The sequence below is a fragment of the Helianthus annuus genome, chromosome 3, assembly GCF_002127325.2.
Source record: "Helianthus annuus cultivar XRQ/B chromosome 3, HanXRQr2.0-SUNRISE, whole genome shotgun sequence".
Classification (NCBI taxonomy): domain Eukaryota; kingdom Viridiplantae; phylum Streptophyta; class Magnoliopsida; order Asterales; family Asteraceae; genus Helianthus; species Helianthus annuus.
The window spans coordinates 112661808-112684174 of record NC_035435.2 but is presented as its reverse complement, the minus strand read 5'-3'; the positions used below and the strand labels follow the sequence as shown (position 1 = coordinate 112684174).

Genomic DNA, 22367 nt, shown 5'->3' with positions numbered 1-22367 from the left:
CCGTATTTTCTTTTACCCTTGTTATCCAAATTAAGATCGACACTACTTACACAGAACTCCTCTACCCTTAAATGCAAGTTCAACTCTCACTTGGTGCGCTGAGGCACTGGTGGGCAATGATAGGAGACCCAGGGAAACCTGGGTTGGATCCTTGAGCCAAACGGGTTTTACCGGTAATTTCACTGTCGTGCCTACGGGCGGGTGGTTTACCGGGTTTTTCCCGAATTGGTGGTGGACTCGGGTTACTCTCGGAGTACTCCGTTTGTCCAGTGGGTGCCCCGAGAGTGCTCGGGATTGATTATGTTGGCCGTTAAAAAAAATGAAAAGTAATTGTAAAACTTCTTTTAGCTTCTATAATTTAATTTAACTAGGGTTAAGACCCGCCCGTGTTGCGGCGCGAGTACATCGTAAACATTGAATGGATTAGTCCAAACGTTATATGATGCATTAACCATATGAAAACACAAATTTCGACGTATCCAGTTGAATTCAGTGTAACCTGTATAAGCATTGTGATTGGATCAAACGTAAAGTAAATGGAATTCATATCGAACAATCATAACGTATTATATGTGACCCAACTCATACATAGAAAACGTAACGGGTATGAAGGAAAATATGCACATGTAATCGAAAGGGATTAATTAGAGCTTTCGGAAAAATGAGAGAAAAAGAAACCATAATTTGACTCCACTCGGTTCAAAAAAAACTTTACGAAACATATATAAAATAAACACGAAAACATATTATATTTGACCTGAATCATTTCCTAAAAAAGTTTACGTCGAAACGTAGAACAACTTGAATTTATACCAAAACGTACATAAAAATATGCACGTAAATATGGTTTCTTTAAACGAAAACGTATTATATTCGACCTACCTCGTCTATAAAAAAAGTTTACGTCGGAATGTAGAACAAATCATATTTATACATATCCGTACATAAAATATGCACGTAAATAATAGTTTTTAAGTAAAGGAAGTATAGGGGTAAACCGAAACAAAATATTAGTAAAAAAAATTAATAGGTTAAAAACGTTCGTAAAACCGTGCCAAGTACGAACCAATGCCACAACGACATCGACTCTCAACAACGTAAAAATAAAATGGATAAAATGGTAAAAATTACACTGAACGAAAAGGAGACTAAAATCGTTGAACCACGCACACCCGTTACAGTGTCTTAATGCGAAGAAATTAACCAGAAACGTAAAACGTACAAAATAATAACTTAGTCGATCTAGGACGAAATTAACCAGGAACGTAAAACGTAAAAAATAATAACTTAGTCGATCTAGGACCCGTCCGTTGCGGGGAAGTTTTCAAAAGGGAAAAAATGGACGCGTTGCGACGGGTCTGTCAAATATTAAAAAATAGAGCAAAAACGTTGAACCTCACATGTATGCTACGACATGTTGACTCGCAAAATTTAGAACGAAACGTAAAACGAAAAACTTGGGAAAGACAAAAAGTATGGGGGACCAAAGTTATAAATAATAAAGTGTTGTGTTAAATTACAAAAGATGAAAAAGTTTGAGTTAAAAGTAAAAATTTCAAATGAGTTAAAATGTAAAAGAAAAAACTTTAAGGTTGAAAGTGAAAATCAAGTTATATATATATATTTTTTTTGAAAAAGTCCCTAAGCATTGGGTACAAGTCATGATGCAAAACAAACTTGCTAATTTATATATATATATATATATATATATATATAGGGTAAGGTTCATGCGAGAACCACCTTTATTGCGAGAACCGCGAGAACCAATGTGAACACAAGCTAAAATAGCTAAAAAAACCTAAAAAAACCCTAAAAAAAACCTAACCCCCACCCCCCACCCCCCAAAAACCTAAACCCCCCACCCCCCCCCCCCAAAAAAAAAGACCTAACCCCCCCCCCCCCCAAAAACCTAACCCCCCCCCCAAGCTAAATGCTAAAAACTAAAACCCTCAAAAAACCTAAAAAAAACCTAACCCCCACCCCCCCACCCCCCAAAAACCTAAACCCCCCACCCCCCCCCCCCCCCAAAAACCTAACCCCCCCCCCCCCCCAAGCTAAATGCTAAAAACTAAAACCCTCAAAAAACCTAAAAAAAACCTAACCCCCCCACCCCCCCCCCCCCCCAAAAAACCTAAACCCCCCTCCCCCACCACCCAAAAACCTAAACCCCCCCCCCACACCCCCCCCAAGCTAAAATGCTAAAAACTAAACCCCCAAAAAACCTAAAAAATCTAAAAAAATCAAAAAAAAATCAAAAAAAAATCTAAAAATTTTTTTTTTATTTTTTTACTATTTTTTATGTTCAAATCGCTACTTTTGTAGCCAAAAAAAAAAAAAATTTTTTTTTTTTTTAAAAAAAAAAAATTTTTAAAAAAAAAAAAAAATTTTTTTTTGGATACTAAAAGTAGCGATTTGTATATAAAAAATAGTAAAAAAATAAAAAAAAAAATTTTGGGTGTTTTTTAGATTTTTTTAGCTATTACTGTTTGTGTTCACACTGGTTCTCGCGGTTCTCGCAATAAAGGGTGGTTCCTAACGGATCTTTGTCCTATATATATATACTAGGTTATCACCCGCGAACTTCGCGGGTAGAAACATGAACTTTATATTAATCGAACTATGTCATTAAATAAAATAAAAATACATGTTTTCGAACATAATTTTTTTTATAATTGTTTTGAATTGAAAGTTGTAGTCATTGGGTTGCGAGTAAGGTCAGAAACTTCGGGCAAGAACCAGAGGCAGAAACTTGCCTCATTGAATGACCCAAGAAACAAAAAAAAAACTTTTATTTTTTATAATAAAATATACGCATGGAGTTGTTCGAACCTACAAAAAAAACTCATTTAATTAAATTTAGAAATTAATTAAAAGTTTACATAAGAAAATATAAACAACAAAAACTTTATTCATTAAATATACATTATATGTTTTTTTAACAATCATGACCAATCGAAATATAACAAATTAGTAACATGGAGATTAATATAGTGTTGATTGTTCCCATTTTCAAATAATCACTTGCTTATTAAAAAAAAATACATTAACTTTGAAGGCATTAAACTGACTTGCTAATGGTATTCATTCATACCTAATACGATACGCTAATCAATAAATAAAACACACACACTAAAAAACCATTCAAATAATAATGTTGAGTAAATCATTCAAAACTCTATCCAAATGTATGTCATTTAGTACTCAATGGTAACAAAACACACAACAAAGTGAAACCATCATGCTGCCTCCTGCAATTGAGGTGCCTACATAAAGAGGTACTGCAGAAAACATAGATTAAACTAATCGCTCTTAACACGATACATTTTTCGTATAAAATGAGCGAAACTTAATCTTCCAAGTACCTCGTATGGTTTGCCGGATCGTTCAAAATCCAGTATGTTTAGAGCAACTTCACAGCTCTATGAAACAATCGGCTCTGGATCTTTGGAGAATTCGTCAAGTAGAGATATACACTGGTCATCTACAAAAATGGTTTATTAAGGTCAAAAACATAAAGTTTTTCATAAAAGTGTCCCGAGTCAACCCAACAGAGCCGTTTTGACCCTAAAAACCATATTTGACTACCTACCCAACATAGTCCATTTTCCACCAAATGTTATTAAAAAGTATAGTAGATTTTAGAATCATGGTTACCTTATATTTTTGGTTTTCAAAAATGTGGCAACTCTCTCTCTCTCTCTCATTTTCTTTGTGTTAAATTGTTTTTTTTTTCCTTTTCCTTTCAGTTTTTCGTTCAGTATATAATTAAGTTTATAACAACCTCTCATTTTTTATACTTAAATGTGAATCTAATAAGTTATGTTCAAACTTATTTGTCTACAATCAACAAAATCTCATATAACCAGCAATTTCATGCGCAATCAAAGGTGTCACAATCAAACACAAACATCAATAAATCTACACACTTTCTCAAAACATAATCTCTAACATCACTAACCTGTATCAATAATTCAAAACCCTAACTAATGTGTTGTGCACTCACTAATATCTGCTACACACGTCTCACTTATTCATCTTCACAACTTCAAACACATCTTATCTAATACCTTATGCCAATCAACAAAATCTCATATATCAATCAGCAATACAATGCACAATCAAAGACCTCACAATCAATTAACAAAAATCAATATACAAAATTTCTCAAGACACAAAGTCTAATATCACTAACCTGATGCGCTACTGCTCAATAATGTGTCGGTGCCATGAAAAACTTCATAACCCTAACTAATGTGTTAACTTGCTAAGGCTCAAGGCTGTATCTTATCCCAATGTTGTTTGTCCGACGCATCGTCACAAATCTAACAATCGAGTCAATCAAACTATTAGCTAAAAAATTAAAATAATGATTGAGTTCAAAATTTAAAATTTAAAATCTGAAAATCAAATCACTAATATCTAATCTCGTAAATCAATCAAACTTATTAGGAAAGTCTAACCTTGCCAAGCAAAACCAACCGACATGGTACCAATTTCCAGCCATAGCAAGCATATCTCTGTCCAACATAGTTGCAGCCAAAAACTCCGGACCATCCAAAATAAAGACCTAATGAATCAAAATAAAAACACATAAACCTTGAATATTACTCAATTTATGACTACTATCCCACAAAACAAAACTTTGTCAACAAATTATACTAACTTATGCAATGGTAAACCATAAAAATAACAAATTAATTTAGATGATTAGCCTTGCAGAAAACCCAAATCGGGAAAGTTTACCTGAATCGTTAATAAAAAAAAAAAAAACAAACTCAGATTGGGTTACTCAAGCGGAAATTAATCACTGGATTAAGATCGGGTATCAAACATAAGAGCACACATGAGTTGATTAACGGAACAAAATGGTGAGGAGAAAAATATACATCAGTGAATCGATTAGAGATCAATTTCCCATAGGATCCCATTTAAAATAAATTCAAACACAATAATGGTTTACTTCAAAATTTAAATTTAAAATAATGATTGACTTGAAAATGTAAAAATTAAAATCTGAAAAACAAATCACTAATATCCAATCCCGTAAATCAAGCAAACTTATTAGGAAAGTCTAACCTTTCAAATTTAAATTCAATTTACAGATTCGAAATTTAAAATGAAACACATTAATAGAAAACTTTCAAATTTAAATTTAAAATAATAATTGACTTCGAAATTTAAAATCTAAAATCAAACACAATAATGGTTTACTTCAAAATTTAAATTTAAAATAATGATTGACTTCAAAATTTAAAGTTTAAAAATCAAATCACTAAGGAAACATACCAAAAATATAGGATCATATTCCTCAATCACCTTTAACAACGAATGAGAGATGTTTTTAGGATCCATAACTGCAAAGTAAGTAACCACTGTTTTAAAAAAATATATAATGGTAATCTATTTATAGAAACAAAGTCTATTTACAGAAACCGAATCATAATTCCGAATACAAAAACCATCTTTAACAACAGTAATTTGTTTATAGAAACAAAAACAACTTTAAAAATGAAATTAAAGACATCTTTAAAGAATTAACAACTAACTAAATACAAAAATTATAACTAAATGACTCACGATAAATCATCATCAATAATTTTAAGACATTAACATATGGAAGTTGTTCTCCCCATAATAAGGTTGCAAAATCATACGGTATTTCCTAACAATCGAAAAAAAACATATAAGTTGCAATAACTTATTGTGTGCACAAAACTGAAAACTTAAGAAACATACCAAAAATATAGAATCATAGTCCCCAATCAACATTAATAACGAAGGAGCGTTGTTTTCATGATCCATAACTGCAATGGAAGTAACCACTGTTTTAAAAAAATATAACTGTAATCTATTTATAGAAACAAAGTCTATTTACATAAACCGAATCATAATTTCGAATACAAAAATCATCTTTAACAACACTAATCTATTTATAGAAACAAAAACAACTTTAAAAAGAAATTAAAGACATCTTTAAAGAATTAACAATTAACTAAATACAAAAAATTATAACTCACAAAACAAACCATAAGAACTTCAAAAGATAATCACATAAAATTTCAAATTAACAGCTAAAGAAAAAAATAAAAAAGAAAGACTATACATATCAAAAAACAAACAACAACAAAACTGAACTAACCTGTTTTTGGTCGACGAACAATTCGAAAAATATAGGATCATAGTCCTCAATCAACTTTAATAACAAAGGAGCGTTGTTTTCATGATCCATAACTACAAAGGAAGTAACCACTGTTTTAAAAAAAAATATAACGGTAATCTATTTATAGAAACAAAGTCTATTTACTTCAAAATTTAAATTTAAAATAATGATTGACTTCAAAATTAAAAATTAAAAATTAAAAATCTGAAAATCAAATCACTAATATCCAATTCCGTAAATCAAGCAAACTTATTAGGAAAGTCTAACCTTTCAAATCTAAATTCAATTTACAGATTCGAAATTTAAAATCAAACACATTAATGCAAATCTTTCAAATTTAGATTTAAAATAATAATTGACTTCGTAATTGTAAATTTAAAATCAAACAAAATAATGGTTTACTTCAAAATTTAAATTTAAAATAATGATTGATTTCAAAATTTAAAATTTAAAAATCAAATCACTAAGGAAACATACAAAAAATATATAATGGTAATATATTTATAGAAACAAAGTCTATTTAAAGAAACCGAATCATAACTCCGAATACAAAAATCATCTTTAACAACAGTATTACTGTTTATAGAAACAAAAACAACTTTAAAAATGAAATTAAAGGCATCTTTAAAGAATTAACAACTAACTAAATACAAAAATTATAACTAAATGACTCACGATAAATCATCATCAATAATTTTAAGACATTGACATATGGAAGTTGTTCTCCCCACAATAAGGTTGCAAAATCATACGTTATATCCTATCAATCGAAACAAAAAAAAAACATATAAGTTGCAATAACTTATTGTGTGCACAAAACTGAAAACTTAAGAAACGTACCAAAAATATAGGATCATAGTCCCTAATCAACTTTAACAACGAAGGAGCGTTGTTTTCATGACCCATAACTGCAATGGAAGTAACCACTGTTTTAAAAAATATAACGGTAATCTATTTATAGAAACAAAGTCTATTTACATAAACCGAATCATAATTTCGAATACAAAAATCATCTTTAACAACACTAATCTATTTATAGAAACAAAAACAACTTTAAAAAGAAATTAAAGACATCTTTAAAGAATTAACAATTAACTAAATACAAAAATTATAACTAAATACAAAAAATTATAACTCACAAAACAAACCATAAGAACTTCAAAAGATAATCACACAAAATTTCAAATTAACACCTAAAGAAAAAAAATAAAAAAGAAAGACTATACATATCAAAAAACAAACAACAACAACAAAACTGAACTAACTTGTTTTTGGTCGACGAACAATTCGAAAAATATAGGATCATAGTCCTCAATCAAATTTAAAAACGAAGGAGCGTTATTTTCATGATCCATAACAGCAAAGGAAGTAACCACTGTTTTTAAAAAATATAACGGTAATCTATTTATAGAAACAAAGTCTATTTACTTCAAAATTTAAATTTAAAATAATGATTGACTTCAAAATTTAAAATTTAAAATCTGAAAATCAAATCACTAATATCCAATTCCGTAAATCAAGCAAACTTATTAGGAAAGTCTAACCTTTCAAATTTAAATTCAATTTACAGATTCGAAATTTAAAATTAAACACATTAATGGAAAACTTTCAAATTTAGATTTAAAATAATAATTGACTTCGTAATTGTAAATTTAAAATCAAACAAAATAATGGTTTACTTCAAAATTTAAATTTAAATAATGATTGTTTTTAAAATTTAAAATTTAAAATTCAAAAATAAAATCACTAAGAAAACATACCAAAAATATAGGATCATATTCCTCAATCAACTTTAACAACGAATGAGAGTTGTTTTTAGGATCCATAACTGCAAAGAAAGTACCATTGTTTTAAAAAATATATAATGGTAATATATTTATAGAAACAAAGTCTATTTACAGAAACCGAATCATAACTCCGAATACAAAAATCATCTTTAACAACAGTAATCTGTTTATAGAAACAAAAACAACTTTAAAAATGAAATTAAAGACATCTTTAAAGAATTAACAACTAACTAAATACAAAAAATATAACTAAATGACTCACGATAAATCATCATCAATAATTTTAAGACATTGACATATGGAAGTTGTTCTCCCCACAATAAGGTTACAAAATCATACGGTATTTCCTATCAATCTAAAAAAAAATATAAGTTGCAATAACTTATTGTGTGCACAAAACTGAAAACTTAAGAAACATACCAAAAATATAGGATCATAGTCCCCAATCAACTTTAACAACGAAGGAGCGTTGTTTTCATGATCCATAACTGCAATGGAAGTAACCATTGTTTAAAAAAATATAACGGTAATCTATTTATAGAAACAAAGTCTATTTACTGAAACCGAATCATAATTTCGAATACAAAAATCATCTTTAACAACACTAATCTATTTATAGAAACAAAAACAGATTTAAAAAGAAATTAAAGACATCTTTAAAGAATTAACAATTAACTAAATACAAAAATTATAACTAAATACAAAAAATTATAACTCACAAAACAAACCATAAGAACTTCAAAAGATAATCACATAAAATTTCAAATTAACACCTAAAGACAAAAATAAAAAAGAAAGACTATACATATCAAAAAACAAACAACACCAACAAAACCGAACTAACCTGTTTTTGGTCGACGAACAATTCGAAAAATATAGGATCATAGTCCTCAATCAACTTTAACAACGATGGAACGTTGTTTTCATGATCTATAACTGCAAAGGAAGTAACCGTTGTTTAAAAAAAATATAACGGTAATCTATTTATAGAAACAAAGTCTATTTACAGAAACTGAATCATAATTTCGAATACAAAAATTATCTTTAACAACACTAATCTATTTATAGAAACAAAAACAGATTTAAAAAGAAATTAAAGACATATTTAAAGAATTAAAAACTAATTAAATACAAAAATTATAACTAAATACAAAAAATTATAACTCACAAAACAAACCATAAGAACTTCAAAAGATAATCACATAAAATTTCAAATTAACGCCTAAAGACAAAAATAAAAAAGAAAGACTATACATATCAAAAAAAAACAACACCAACAAAACTGAACTAACCTGTTTTTGGTCGACGAACAATTCGAAAAATATAGGATCATAGTCCTCAATCAACTTTAACAACGATGGAACGTTGTTTTCATGATCTATAACTGCAAAGGAAGTAACCGTTGTTTAAAAAAAATATAACGGTAATCTATTTATAGAAACAAAGTCTATTTACAGAAACTGAATCATAATTTCGAATACAAAAATTATCTTTAACAACACTAATCTATTTATAGAAACAAAAACAGATTTAAAAAGAAATTAAAGACATATTTAAAGAATTAAAAACTAATTAAATACAAAAATTATAACTAAATACAAAAATTATAACTCACAAAACAAACCATAAGAACTTCAAAAGATAGTCACATAAAATTTCAAATTAACGCCTAAAGACAAAAATAAAAAAGAAAGACTATACATATCAAAAAACAAACAACACCAACAAAACTGAACTAACCTGGTTTGGTCGACGAACAATTCGAGTCCAATTGTCACAAAAGATTGAGGGTTTACCATGAGAAAAACAAACCATAAAACATTCAGAACATATGTTATTAATTTTTGAAAAAAAATACCAAACAGAAAGGATAAAATGAAACCTACACAAACTTAAAAAAAAAGAAAACAACTATAACATTTAACTAACCTCTGTTGTTTCATGATCGGAGTCCGATTTTATCCAAGATTTAGGGTTCCACATGAAAAACAAAATCAACAAAAATCAGTAACTTTGATAAATGTAGATGATGATAATAAAACCTCTGATCTTGATTTTGTTTGCAAAAAAAACAAAAAGGTAAATGTTCAATCGCTTGATTAAAGATACACAATAGATAAACAACAAATTAAAACAACATACCTTCAATTTTTATGATCAGATCTACAAAGTTTAGGACAAAGAAGAAGTTAATAGCATTCGACACAATCTTTATAAAATCAAGTTTCTATAGAATTGGATAACATAAATAAAGCAGATTTAGGATCGATTGTGTAGATTACAATCGTAAAACAAAGAAATCAGAAACAATAAAATCAAAAACATAGAAACATACCTTTGATTGGTTAATAGGATTGATTTGTGTGAAGAAGATGATGTTGCAGAGGTTTGGCTATGGTTTGGAATTGAGGATCTTGGTGGTGGCGATATGAGAGAGGAAGCAACTTAGTTTTTTAGGGTTTGTAAAGTGTGTGCAAGAAGAATGAGAAAAAAAGGAAATATATACTATGACCCGAATTCAAAAAACCCGACCCAACTCAATTCGGATCCCGCCTTTTTTCCTTGGAATCGTGATTGTACAAAGCAAATTGGGATTTCCCTCCTAAACCAAATTGCCACATCAGCCTAGATGGCCAAAAACAAAGGACACATAGCCCAAATCCATCTCATTTATATATATATATATATATATATATATATATATATATATATATATATATATTTTTGAAAAAGTCCCTAAACATTGGGTACAAATCATGATGCAAAACAAACTTGCTAATTTATATATAGAATAATTACATAATACATAATGATAGATGAATACGGAAGTTGCATAACTAGTTTTTGCACGTTTTCTTTCCTTTTTTATGTATCTCAAGATGTTTTTTAAACATTGAAATGATAATATTTTTTAAACAACAATTCTTTATACATATAATATATCATCTAATCTTGCATTTGTTTGGTTTTAAACTCACGTCATTTTTGTATAGACAGATATTATTCAGTAGAGCACTCATGCAGTCATGCAATTCAAATAATATTCGTAAATTATATATTTGACCTTATAAAAGAAAATCATGTGATAAATTAAAACTTCAGCCATTAAAATTTGAACACATGCAAAAAAGAGTTTATGTGAAGTAGATTTATGTCCACTATTTCGGAACCCACATCCATTGTGCTCATTATTATGACTGCTTTTGTTTGTATTTATGGTCCGCCTTCCCCTTATTCCTTTTCTTTTCATTCAAAAGTAGATAGATACCCATCACTCGTGAGTCGTGGTTGATAAACATTAAATTTTATGGTGGGGTCAATGAGTTTGGTGGTGAAGTGATAAGGGAGAAACTTGCGTTTTCAAGAGACCTAGGTTCGATTCCTGCTTCCCTCATTAATTTCGGCGACACCGGATGATGATGGGAGACTAAGCGAGTAGGCGGCGATCGCTCGTTCAATCATTGAACTAAACGGGTTTTACCTCATCACACTGTCGTGCCTTCAGACGAGTGTTCACGGGCTTCAGCCCTAGGTGAGGCTTTTCCACGGTTCGGATGCGAGTTTATTCCGTATGAGGGGAGGGGGGCACTCCCGTTATTTTTCCGTGATACAATGGATAACGCGTTGAACTTCCATATTCCCACCCCCACCTAATAGTATAACGCGTTATATTTTCCACGAAATTCATTTTCGTTATTTTCTTCACGCGTGATGGTTTTTTTTTTTTTTGTGAGTGTAATTGTTGGTTGGGGGGAAATTGTTGGGTGTGGTGGTGAGTGATGACCACCCCCACTAAAAAATGTTGTGAGTGATGGAAAAATGATTGATGACGTGGCGGAACTTGATTGGTGTTTGTGAGTGATAGAATTCTATCACTAGTGACCACCCCCTTCCCTGAGCTATATGTTTGAATGTTTAGATAAATAGCATGAGTTTATTCAAATTTCATAGAATCTTTGTTGCTTATATGACTCGGGTACTGGGTCGATTCTTGGGGTGAACAAAGTACCCTCAGGCGTCGGCTCGGCATGGGTATTTACTGCTAGGCTTAGGCTTGTCGGGTGGCGGTCTGGGAGGGGTTATCCCCTCCGCGGTCAGGGGTACCGTGCATTACCCTTTATATGACTCGGGGAATTACTTTAGATAAATAGTTGTTTGTTATTTCATACAATGTTTTAAAAACCGGTTTAAACCGGCCGGTTGTATCGTTTGAACCGTCCGGTAGAACCGATTAAACCGTCCGGTACACCCGGTTGAACCGCCCGATACACCCAGTTAAACCGTTTCTGAACCAAATCTGGTACGGTATAAAAACCGGATTTAAAACATTGATTTCATAGAATCTTTGTTGCACATATAAATATATGACTCGTGGAATTACATGGAGTCATGGTACCAAGGGGTTCACAACTAGAGAAAGAAATAAAACAACATACACGTGTTACATTCTAAAAGGTTTCCATGTGACCATGTCCTACGCCCATAGTGCTTTCCTTATTTGTTACCGACTATAATTTGTAAATATTTTCAATCTCTTTACAATAACACCTATGGATTTTCAATGGATCGTGGTCGGTGAACGTGTACCGGTTATCTATCGGTGAAACATGTGACGAGGAACACATTGTCGGTAATCTGTTGGTGAAAAACTATTGGTGACTTGTCAGTGAAGGCGCAGGACCGGCTCAAGGGGAAGTGAAATAAAGCAAGCGCTTTGGGTCACCACTTCTATAGGGCATCGAATTCTAAAAAAAACATATTATATGTAGGTGATCTTGGATTTAAGATTACTGATGTTGAGATTTATGATCTATAATTATGTATACATAGAGATTATATATGAATAATAGGATCTAAAACAATTTTTTCTTTTATTTTTTATAAAAACGGCCTCAATTTTTCTATCCGTTTTAGGCCTACAATATTTTGAGCCGGCTCTATGAAGACGCCGTTGATAATTCATCAGTGAAGCCTTTGTCGTTGATCTATTAGAGAAGTTTTCGCCGTTGTCGATGTCGTTGATTCTGGTAATTGCTATCGGTGAAGTCTTTACCCACAAAAAGTTTTCTAATGGACCTTTATTGACGACTCCTACCTTCATCAAGAGCACATGTAATATTTTTAGATTTAAAACAAAAACCAACAATACCGACAAATTTTCAATCTAGCGCCGTCAATGAATGTCCATTAGTAATTTATTGGTGATACACACATGATAGGCGCTAACGTAATCAGTTGGTGAGGACATCTTCAATGATTCGCCACGTAAGATATTGTCATTGATTTTTCGAGTAATTTACATCGTTGTTCTGATTTTTGATGGTGATCCGATGGTAAAGTCCTTACCCATGACCTATATCGTGATGGATCAGCCTTCAGTGATGGCTCCCACCTTCACTAAGGCATTTTTGATGGACTTGTCCCTTTTTGATTTGTAGTGTTTACAAGTTTATATGTTGTACACTTTATGGTCAAATTAATAGACGTTGAGATGTAATCTCGAATCATGCCACTCGTAAGTTAGTTTAAATTGACTCGCTAAAAGCTTGAACCGAGCCAAGTTTTAAAAATTTAACCTAAATTGAAGCTCACTTAATCAACAAGCGTAAGCCTGAGCTTTATATACTGAGCTTTATTAGACTTGTAAACCTAAATGAGTCCATTATATATATAAATATATTATTTTTTATTACAAATAACATAATATATAATTACCCATGAAGTATATTGCATGTATAAGTCTATATACAAATACAACCCAAAAGGAATAATTCTTCCCTTTGATAGGTTCACCGAGGGAGATAGAATCAACCAATGGATATTATGTGGCATCCACTATTTTTTGTCATATGTAATTTAGCGTTCGTGTGTATACACACACATAGAGATCGAACAAATATAAAATAAATAAATAAGTCATGTTGTGGAGGTTAAGAGCATTCATATTCAATCCCTTATCCACATACTTATAATTATACAAAAAAATCACTACTTTTGTTCTCTCATTTTCAAATAAATAATATTTTTATACTTTTATCATTATCTTTTCTATCTTCTAACTCAAAACCACTTTCAAAAAGATATTAAAAAATCTATTATATATAATAAACATGATAAATAAGGGCTGATGTGTCATGATATGAGGGCTTGGAAAATGATGTGGCATCACCTTAGGCATTCTAGAAATTGGTTTTGGCTCCAAAAATTCGGGTCTTTTTTTTTCTTCATATGGGTATACACGGGATCCGGATTTTGACCCAGGTATATATTGTTTCTAAAATTTTCTTTTCATTCAAGAACACTACAGAACTTCATCGCCGCTTTCTCTCCTATTCTCCCTGTAAACCCTAACCAAAAACTTCATCACCGCTTTCATTTTTGTGGCAATCAGAGGTAACATAGTTGGATTCAAGCGATGATGGTTTGATATGCCGACCATGATTCATCGCCGCTGATGCTTTCTGATTGTCCTCTGCTTTGATTTCAATCTTCCGTTTAAGGTGATTGTCAATTTCAATTCAACAACCGATTAAAGGTTTCCAATGGAGTCTGCAAATATCAGAGATGTATTGACTTCCTGAAGGTAATCTTCTTCTCCATTCCCAATCCGTCATCGAAACCCTCAAGGTAAGTTTGAAATTAAGTTCAACGCGGATTTTATTCGACACCACGATGTTTGATTTACTAACATTCATCTAATATCTGAGTATGTTCATGGATTTGGGGGTTTTGATGATTCTCGGTTGTTACAACTTGGGCTTTGTTTGATATTACGATCTATCAGTTGCTTAATTACATTTAATCGTTTATGTTTCATGTTTTTTCATTGTTGTGTGTTAATTGATTAAAATTTTGAATTATGGTAGGGTTTATTTCAGATTTCTATTTCTGGTCTGGTTACTGTGGATGACATTTGGTGAATTACAAAGGAAAGTCTCTAATTTGTATACTTAACTGATTGAATTGTACAGAGGAAAGCGAGTTTTGTTGTGGTGAGATCAGATCTGATCTGGTGGTGTGAAGATGGACTATTATAATTTTTGTCTCTGGTAATTACATATCCTGTTTTTTTATTGTTATTTATCATCTTTCTTTTAATGCAGTATTTAAGAGACCCTTCTTGGATGACTTTTTAGGATTTTTCTTTGAGAGATTTGACGTTGCCATTTGGTCTTCAAGAACCAGGTATTATATTGTTAGTAAGTTAAATGTATTTTACCATTCAGTGTCTCCTATAATACGCTGTGAGCACTTTGTAAATCATGAAATTATGCATAGGAAAATTTTGGACCCTGTGGTTGATTATTTGTTAGGGGATTTGAAGAAGAAGTTGGTGTTTATTTGGGTACGTGTTTCGTATTTTTCAAGAGACCCTTTATTGAAAAGATGTGGTCAATGGCAGCATTATATTTGTTTGTTATTAACTAAGGTTATTATTATATGTATTATTGTTTTTAGGACATATCTCACTGCACCAATTCAAGTGCCCGAAGCCTTGAAAACTATCACAAGTTCATAGTCTTCAAGAAACTGGGAAGATATGGGAAGGAAATGGTCGTATCGCCTATTCCTGTAAGTCTCATCTCTTTATCTTATTAAAACTTACATACAAACCTTTGTCACGTATCATGTTTCAATTTCTGTTACATTCATTATTGTGTAGAAGCACACTTGAATCTTTCCGTTGTCTTACACGCACAAGGATATAAATGACAACTCTTTAGGTAAGTTGTTTTATGTGACAACTCGAGTTTTCGAGATTCCACTTTCGCATTTATTGCACGTTAACTGTTTGTTTAGTTACTTACTTATACAATTGTTTGCTTTGTAACTGTATACGTTTTGATTGGTAAAGTTTCACGAATGAATTGACAAATATATGAATTTGGTGATGAAACTGTAAATTCTATGTCTTGTGCATGTAGTATGTAATAGATAATACTTAAGGGTGTTTAGTGTTAATTGTGAAAATAAAACAAAACCCTTAACCCAAATCATTTCACAAATCATTATACGTATCTTCAAGATTTCTCTACAACCCTCTCTTGCAATCACCTTCTTTCTTATTGGCACAAGTCTCCTGCATCCATCTTGATCTTTCAATCCATTTAGAATCAATCCAAGGTAATTGTTCAATGATTTCTTGTTGTTAATCTTTGATTATGTGATTCATGCAAAACCCTAGTTCTACATGTAATGGTTCTGTGTTTGATTGATTCTGATTGCTGTGAAATGGTTTATAATCAGTTGTGTAATCACTTGTTGAATGTTAAGATGCCTGTTATGATAGAATGTCTGATTGATGATGAGGTTACTGCAATACAGATGTATGAAATTAGGGTTTTTTATCGTAGTATGTAACTGTTCCATTGTTCCATTGATTCTGTAAATTGGTTTTGGAAATCACGTGTGTTGAAACTCGGAGTTAACAGTCAGGGTTTTGTGAAGTCACAAAGGTCTGAGTTTTGATTAACATGCTTGTCCGAATTTTGTGTGTAAAGGAAACTAGATTTCCGAACTTTACCAAGAGATGTATGAGTCCGACTTTTATGAATGATTTAACAAGGTCCGAATTTCTTTAAGTGTGGGGGGTGTCCGAATTTTTATAAGGGGAAGCTCCTGTCCGAGTTTGTAAGGGGGGAAGCCCCTGTCCGAGTTTGTAAGGGGGGAGCCCCTGTCCGAGTTTTGTTAAGGAGATGCTATGTCCGAATTTTATAAGTGTAAAGCATTGTCCGAACTTCTGATTAAGGAGAGCATTTGGTCCGAGTTTTAGGGGTGCATGCCCTTGTCTGACTTTTGCTTGAAGTATATGGTCCGACTCTTTATAAGATATTCATGATCCGAACTTTGTGAATGCTTGTTGGCCCGAATTTGTTAATTCAATTAAGTGTGTTAACCCTGATTAGGTGTGTTATTTGATGATGATATTAGAATAAACTGTGAAAGACTCTGATGTGAAGTATGAAAGACATGAAATTGATTAACTGCTTATACGATACATGAGATTAACTGTCAAGCACTTTGTGACATAGAATGTATGTGAAACTTAACTAACATGAACTAACTGTGTGTCAATGCATTACCTTAAGCCTTGATTGATTGATTGATTGTTTACGAGCACATAGTTTAGCATACCGAGCAAACCAAGGTGAGTTCACACTCTTACTAAGGCATGGGATTCCCGGGGTTGGGAATGGGATTGAAGGAATAGATTTGTACTTACACTGTTACTAGACTATCTACCATCGTCATCGGATGCGCAGGACACGTACGTAAAACCTACGTATACTTGTACTCATCACTGTCCTCAGGTTGCGAAGGACACTCACGTAAAACCTACGTGAACTTATACTCACTACTGCCTCGGTTGTGTTAGGCACTTACGTAAAACCTACGTAAACCCCCGCGTACCCCTGTCCTCGGTTGTGAAGGACACTTACGTAAAACCTACGTAAACCTTGTACGTACTACTGTTCTCAGGTTAGGAAGAACACTTATGGTTACAAATAGTCTAGTGTATATACAACTATGGGAACATACTATCGGCCCAGTAGAGCCACACGTTACGAAAGGAACTTACTGTTACAAACTTACTTACTGTGAACTCGCTCAACTAGTTGTTGACTCTCTGTTACATGCCTTGCAGGTCGTTAGGTATACATGGAGCTTGCATGGGGAGGCGCGGTCGTTGTGGACAAGGATCGTGAATGCTTGGATTGAACATTGAGACATTACATTCTTATTTATGATTGGGCTTTTACTCATTTGCTTCCGCTAAACTTTGTTATTACACTTATGTTTTGGAACACCTTTCATATGGATTGGTTTGGTTAAATGACAATTACTTTTACTATTTACATTGTTCTATATGATTGGTGGCTTGATCCTGGTCAGTCACGCTCCCAAGCGGTGATACTCCGCAGGTGGATTTTGGGGGTGTGACAGATTGGTATCAGAGCCATTGGTTATAGAGAACTCGGTTTTAATAAGGGAAAAACATTTTTATTAAAACCAGACTATAACTAGTACAGTGCTCAACGATCCACAACGACGCCTCGCTCCACGTGCAAGACTCGACCTCCTAGGTAATAAGGTTTATGTTTATTGCCTACATGCTAGAAGTACATAGAACTTTGCTCGTGGTATGCTTAGATTACATTGCCTACTATTTTTTATTGCTTGAGAACACTTGTGTGCTTACACTCTTCTGTCATCGCACAATTCGCGAACCTTTCTCACTTATGTTGCCTTTGATGTGAAGATCAATGGCCGGACGTATTAACTTGACTCAAGCCCAGTTGACGACTCTCATCAACGAACAAGTTGCTGCGGCACTCGCAGCTGCACAAGCAGGAGGTATACCCTGCAGTCGTAACTCACACTAGGATCTTTAGATCCTACACTCCTAAACCAACTCTTGTGTTTAACCTTCTCCTGTTCTTATATACACAACAGGTCAACATGCTCAGCAACCTGTTTGTACTTTCAAGAACTTCATGGACTGTCGTCCTAGCACGTTTAGTGGCACTGAAGGAGCGGTTGGACTCCTCCACTGGTTTGAAAAGCTCGAGTCGGTATTTGAGATGTGTGAATGCCCTGAGGCTCGCAGGGTGAAATAGGCACTGGTACTTTAGAAGGGATTGCGCTAACTTGGTGGAATGCGCAAGTCCAACTTTTGGGATTGGCAGCTGCTAACGCCACTCCCTGGAATGATTTCAAGGAGCTGATTAAACGGGAGTACTGCTCACGAGACGACATCCACAAGTTAGAGGTGGAGTTTTTCAATTTGAAAATGACAGGGTCGGAGATCGAGGCTTATACTAAAAGGTCAAACGAGCTGGCCGTTCTGTGTCCAACTATGGTGGACCCACCTATCAGGCGTATCGAATTGTATCTTAAAGGGCTGGCACCGGAAATTCAAAGCCACGTGACATCGGCTAACCATAACAACATCCAGGATGTTCAACGTCTAGCTCATCGTCTCACGGATCAGGCAGTGGAACAAGACAGGCTGCCTAAGCGCGTCAGCGCTACTGCTACCGTTACCGCTTCTGCTACTCCTGCTACCCCCAGTGACAACAAAAGAAAATGGGAGGGGGATTCCAGCAAAGGTTCAGCTTCAGTTCAGTCCCAAGTTCAGCAGCGAAAGACTGACAACTATCAGAGCCCTAGTCAGCAATCTTCGGGCAGTCACAGGCAGGGTGGTTATCGAGGGAACCTCCCAAAGTGTAACAACTGTAACAGACACCACAGTGGCCAGTGCAACAAGGGTCGCTGTCAAAGGTGCCTCAAGATGGGTCATGAGGCCAAGGATTGTAGAAGCCCGCGGCCTGCGAATCAGAATCAGCAGCAGCGCCAACCACCGCAGAATCAGCAACAGGGCAACAAGGGATGTTTTAATTGTGGCGCTGAAGGTTACTTCAAAAGACACTGCCCTCAGTTAAACTGAAATCAGAACAACAACAACAACAACAATAACAACAATCAAGGCAATGGCAACAACAACAACGGTGGGAACAACAACGGCAACGAAGTAAGGGGTCGTGTATTTGTGCTGGGGCAGGGTGAAGCGAGAAATGATCCCAACGTAGTCATGGGTAAGTTTCTTCTTGACGACTTTTATGTCTTGACTACTTTTATGTTACTGTATTGTTTGATTCGGGTGCGGATACAAGTTATGTGTCTTTGAAAGTTAGCCAAATGTTAAAACGTGCACCAACTCCCCTAAACACCAAACCTGTCGTAGAGTTAGCTAACGGTAAAAGTCTAGAGGCCACACACATAGTTCAGGGTTGTAATCTTATCCTCGCTGGTCAGACTTTCTCCATTGACCTCATTCCTATAGTTATGTGTGAAACTGTATGCTTTCTTTCTTGCAGGCCCTGATGGTGATCTTCGAGTCTATCTAGAAGGTGTGGCCGCCAGTGAAAATGTTAAAACGTATGTACAATTGTTAATTGTTAGTGTTAAATGATAGTGTAATAAGTCTTAATTAGTTCCTACTTGCTACAGTTGTTTGTGTTTTGCAAGTTTCAAAAGTTTAATTTGATAATGGTTAGTTAACATATCAGAACGGGCCAGATTAAAAGTGTGTTCAATAGTTTCAGGTCAAAAAGTGTCATTTTAGAAGGAAAAAAAACTACATAATGTTTTAATATTCTCATAAGTATTTTTTATTTTTTTTTGCAGATTTGGAATTCAAGGAAGAAAAGTAAACATTACAGGAACAGATGACTGTGTCCAGTTCCTCTCTACCTTCGGTCTTTAGTAGAGGTGGAAAATGGCGCGATTGGACGAGTTAGGTAATGGGTCAAAGCTGGTAATTTTTTTGTACAGGAGTTAGCCCCAAATGCTTTTTGTCTAATTTTAATTGACTAGAAAACATATCCCTTTGTATAAATCTAATGAAAACATTTTTAGTTCTAAAGACTACAGAGATGGCTATGGGAATGTTGGGTGGTTGAATTTAAATTGGTTAACCTTTTGAGGAAAAGGTTTGATAGGGTCAACTTCAAAAGTATATTTCGGGTGATTTTTGACGTATTTCTTTTAAATAACTTTTGATTAGTAAACGATGCATCGTTTCAAGATGTAGTTCATGCAACAACGTTAGCTGGTTTTTAATTTGCACTACCCAGGTTCGTTTCCCGTTCGGTATGTTTTTTTTTCTTCTTTTCTTTGTTATTTTTCTGTCATATGTCTGGTGATAACGCACGTATAGTTTCATTTCTCTAATATATAGATTTTCTTGCCAGTTTACAGTATGCATATCCCAATCAACAAGAAACTTGAGGTCGTTGTTAAAAGAATAAGTAAATCATTCCCTCAAAAGGGTATGTTAGTCTTTTCATATTTTTTGTTCTTGTGCTAATTGTTTTTTTAATGTATTTAAGTATATCTCTTTTAGTATGCCTCTGTGCCATTCTAAAGTGGAGAAAGTAGCTACAGAAGACCTCTTTGAGCTCTCAGAGATTGAAAAGTACAACCTGGGAATGGTATTATTATTACCCGATCCACTCATGATCGTACGATATTATTAATTTAAACTGATCGACTCGTTACATATTTATGCAGACTAGGCGTACGGTTTCTCTCTCTGATGTGGATAATACCCCAGAATCTTTATCGGTGTTCAGCGATAATGATGTACATGGGTTATATGACTTTCTTCTTCTTCTTAATTACATGTGAGTACATGTTCTCAATCAAGAAAGATTTAAGTTTTGTAAATTTTTAATATTTCTAACCTTTTTAAATAGTGAAAGTCTTTGTTTTTTATTTGCAGGTTTCTTTTACCATCTCTAAATATACTAGATGTTCCTTTACTTTATTCACCAGTACCATTTGAAAATGCTGTTGTTTTTGCACCAGAGGTTTGTTTGTAACTCTTAGTAGGGGTGTTTGTGGTCTGGTTTTGACTAAAATTCTAGGTCAAACCGCTAACTACGATTTCTGGAAATGATAAACCAATTCAACCTGGTTGGGTGGTCGGATAGATTGGCTGTTTGAATTGATATTTTATTCCTTCTAAGAAAGTATGTATAAAATTTTCAAATGATAAAATGGTTCATGACTATAATATATATACATAACTACATATTCCAAAAATGTATTTAAATATAAATATAATAAAAGGTCAATCGGCTGGTTCGGTTTACATGACCGGTTTAAAGTTTCAAAATGAATCAAACCGTTTGGATCTCAAACTAGCCGGCTTGCTTCGGTTTAAGCGGTTGTGTTGGTTTCAACGTCATTTAATTACCCCTAACTATTAGCATTTAATATCATCAAACTCAGGTTTTAACATATTTGGTCATGGATTGTGCACTTCATAGGTTAAATGCAAGGAGGTGAGGAAAATTGATCATGTATTCGCTTTGACTACAACTCAACCTAACCATGGTTGAGCTTCTATTTCCCATTACGCAATTGAAATCAACGATGCGTATCTTCCTCCATGGTTAACCAGCAGTGAAAGCAGAAAGAAATCTACTTGCAGAAGTTGACACTAATTGCATTGTTAAACTTCATTGTTCATTTCAAGATGAGGAATATCTTTACCTAATAATGGAATATTTACCTGGTGGAGATATGATGACTTTACTTATGTGAAAATATACGTTAATCGAAGACGAAGCTAGGTTTTATGTCGGAGAAACTGTTCTGGCAATTGAATCGATTCACAAACATAACTATATTCATAGGTTATAACAATTTTCCTTAATTCACTTTATGCAAACACATGACGGCTTTTTTTTATCAGAAATGTAATGTTTTTTAACTGTGATAGGGATATTAAACCTCATAACTTGCTGCTTGATAAATTCAGGCACATTAAACTATCATATTTTGGATTATGTAAACCGTTAGACTGCACTAATCTTCAGGAAAAGGATTTCACTGCTGCAAAGAACTTAAGT

General features: G+C 33.3%; 3 long non-coding RNA genes across 5 annotated transcripts; 2 read left to right on the top strand and 1 right to left on the bottom strand.

Moving 5' to 3' along the window:
• Nucleotides 1-5629: 5629 nt before the first annotated feature.
• Nucleotides 5630-6227, bottom strand: LOC110927855. Its single transcript, XR_004889546.1, has 3 exons — nt 6140-6227; nt 5737-5804; nt 5630-5662 (listed from the first exon to the last, which is right to left on the bottom strand). It is a non-coding gene; the product is annotated as an uncharacterized LOC110927855 (long non-coding RNA).
• Nucleotides 6228-14263: 8036 nt separating this feature from the next.
• LOC110927853 lies at nt 14264-15513 on the top strand. Of its 3 annotated transcripts, none has more exons than XR_002585955.2 (5): nt 14264-14530; nt 14919-14996; nt 15084-15132; nt 15226-15292; nt 15406-15513. It is a non-coding gene; the product is annotated as an uncharacterized LOC110927853 (long non-coding RNA). The 3 variants fall into 3 exon arrangements; XR_004889545.1 differs by having other exon boundaries at nt 14814-14996; XR_004889544.1 differs by lacking the exon at nt 14264-14530 and having other exon boundaries at nt 14782-14996.
• An 82-nt stretch (nt 15514-15595) lies between these two features.
• LOC110927854 lies at nt 15596-20489 on the top strand. The gene is made up of 3 exons (XR_002585956.2): nt 15596-15671; nt 19827-19887; nt 20137-20489. It is a non-coding gene; the product is annotated as an uncharacterized LOC110927854 (long non-coding RNA).
• The last annotated feature ends 1878 nt before the right edge of the window (nt 20490-22367 follow it).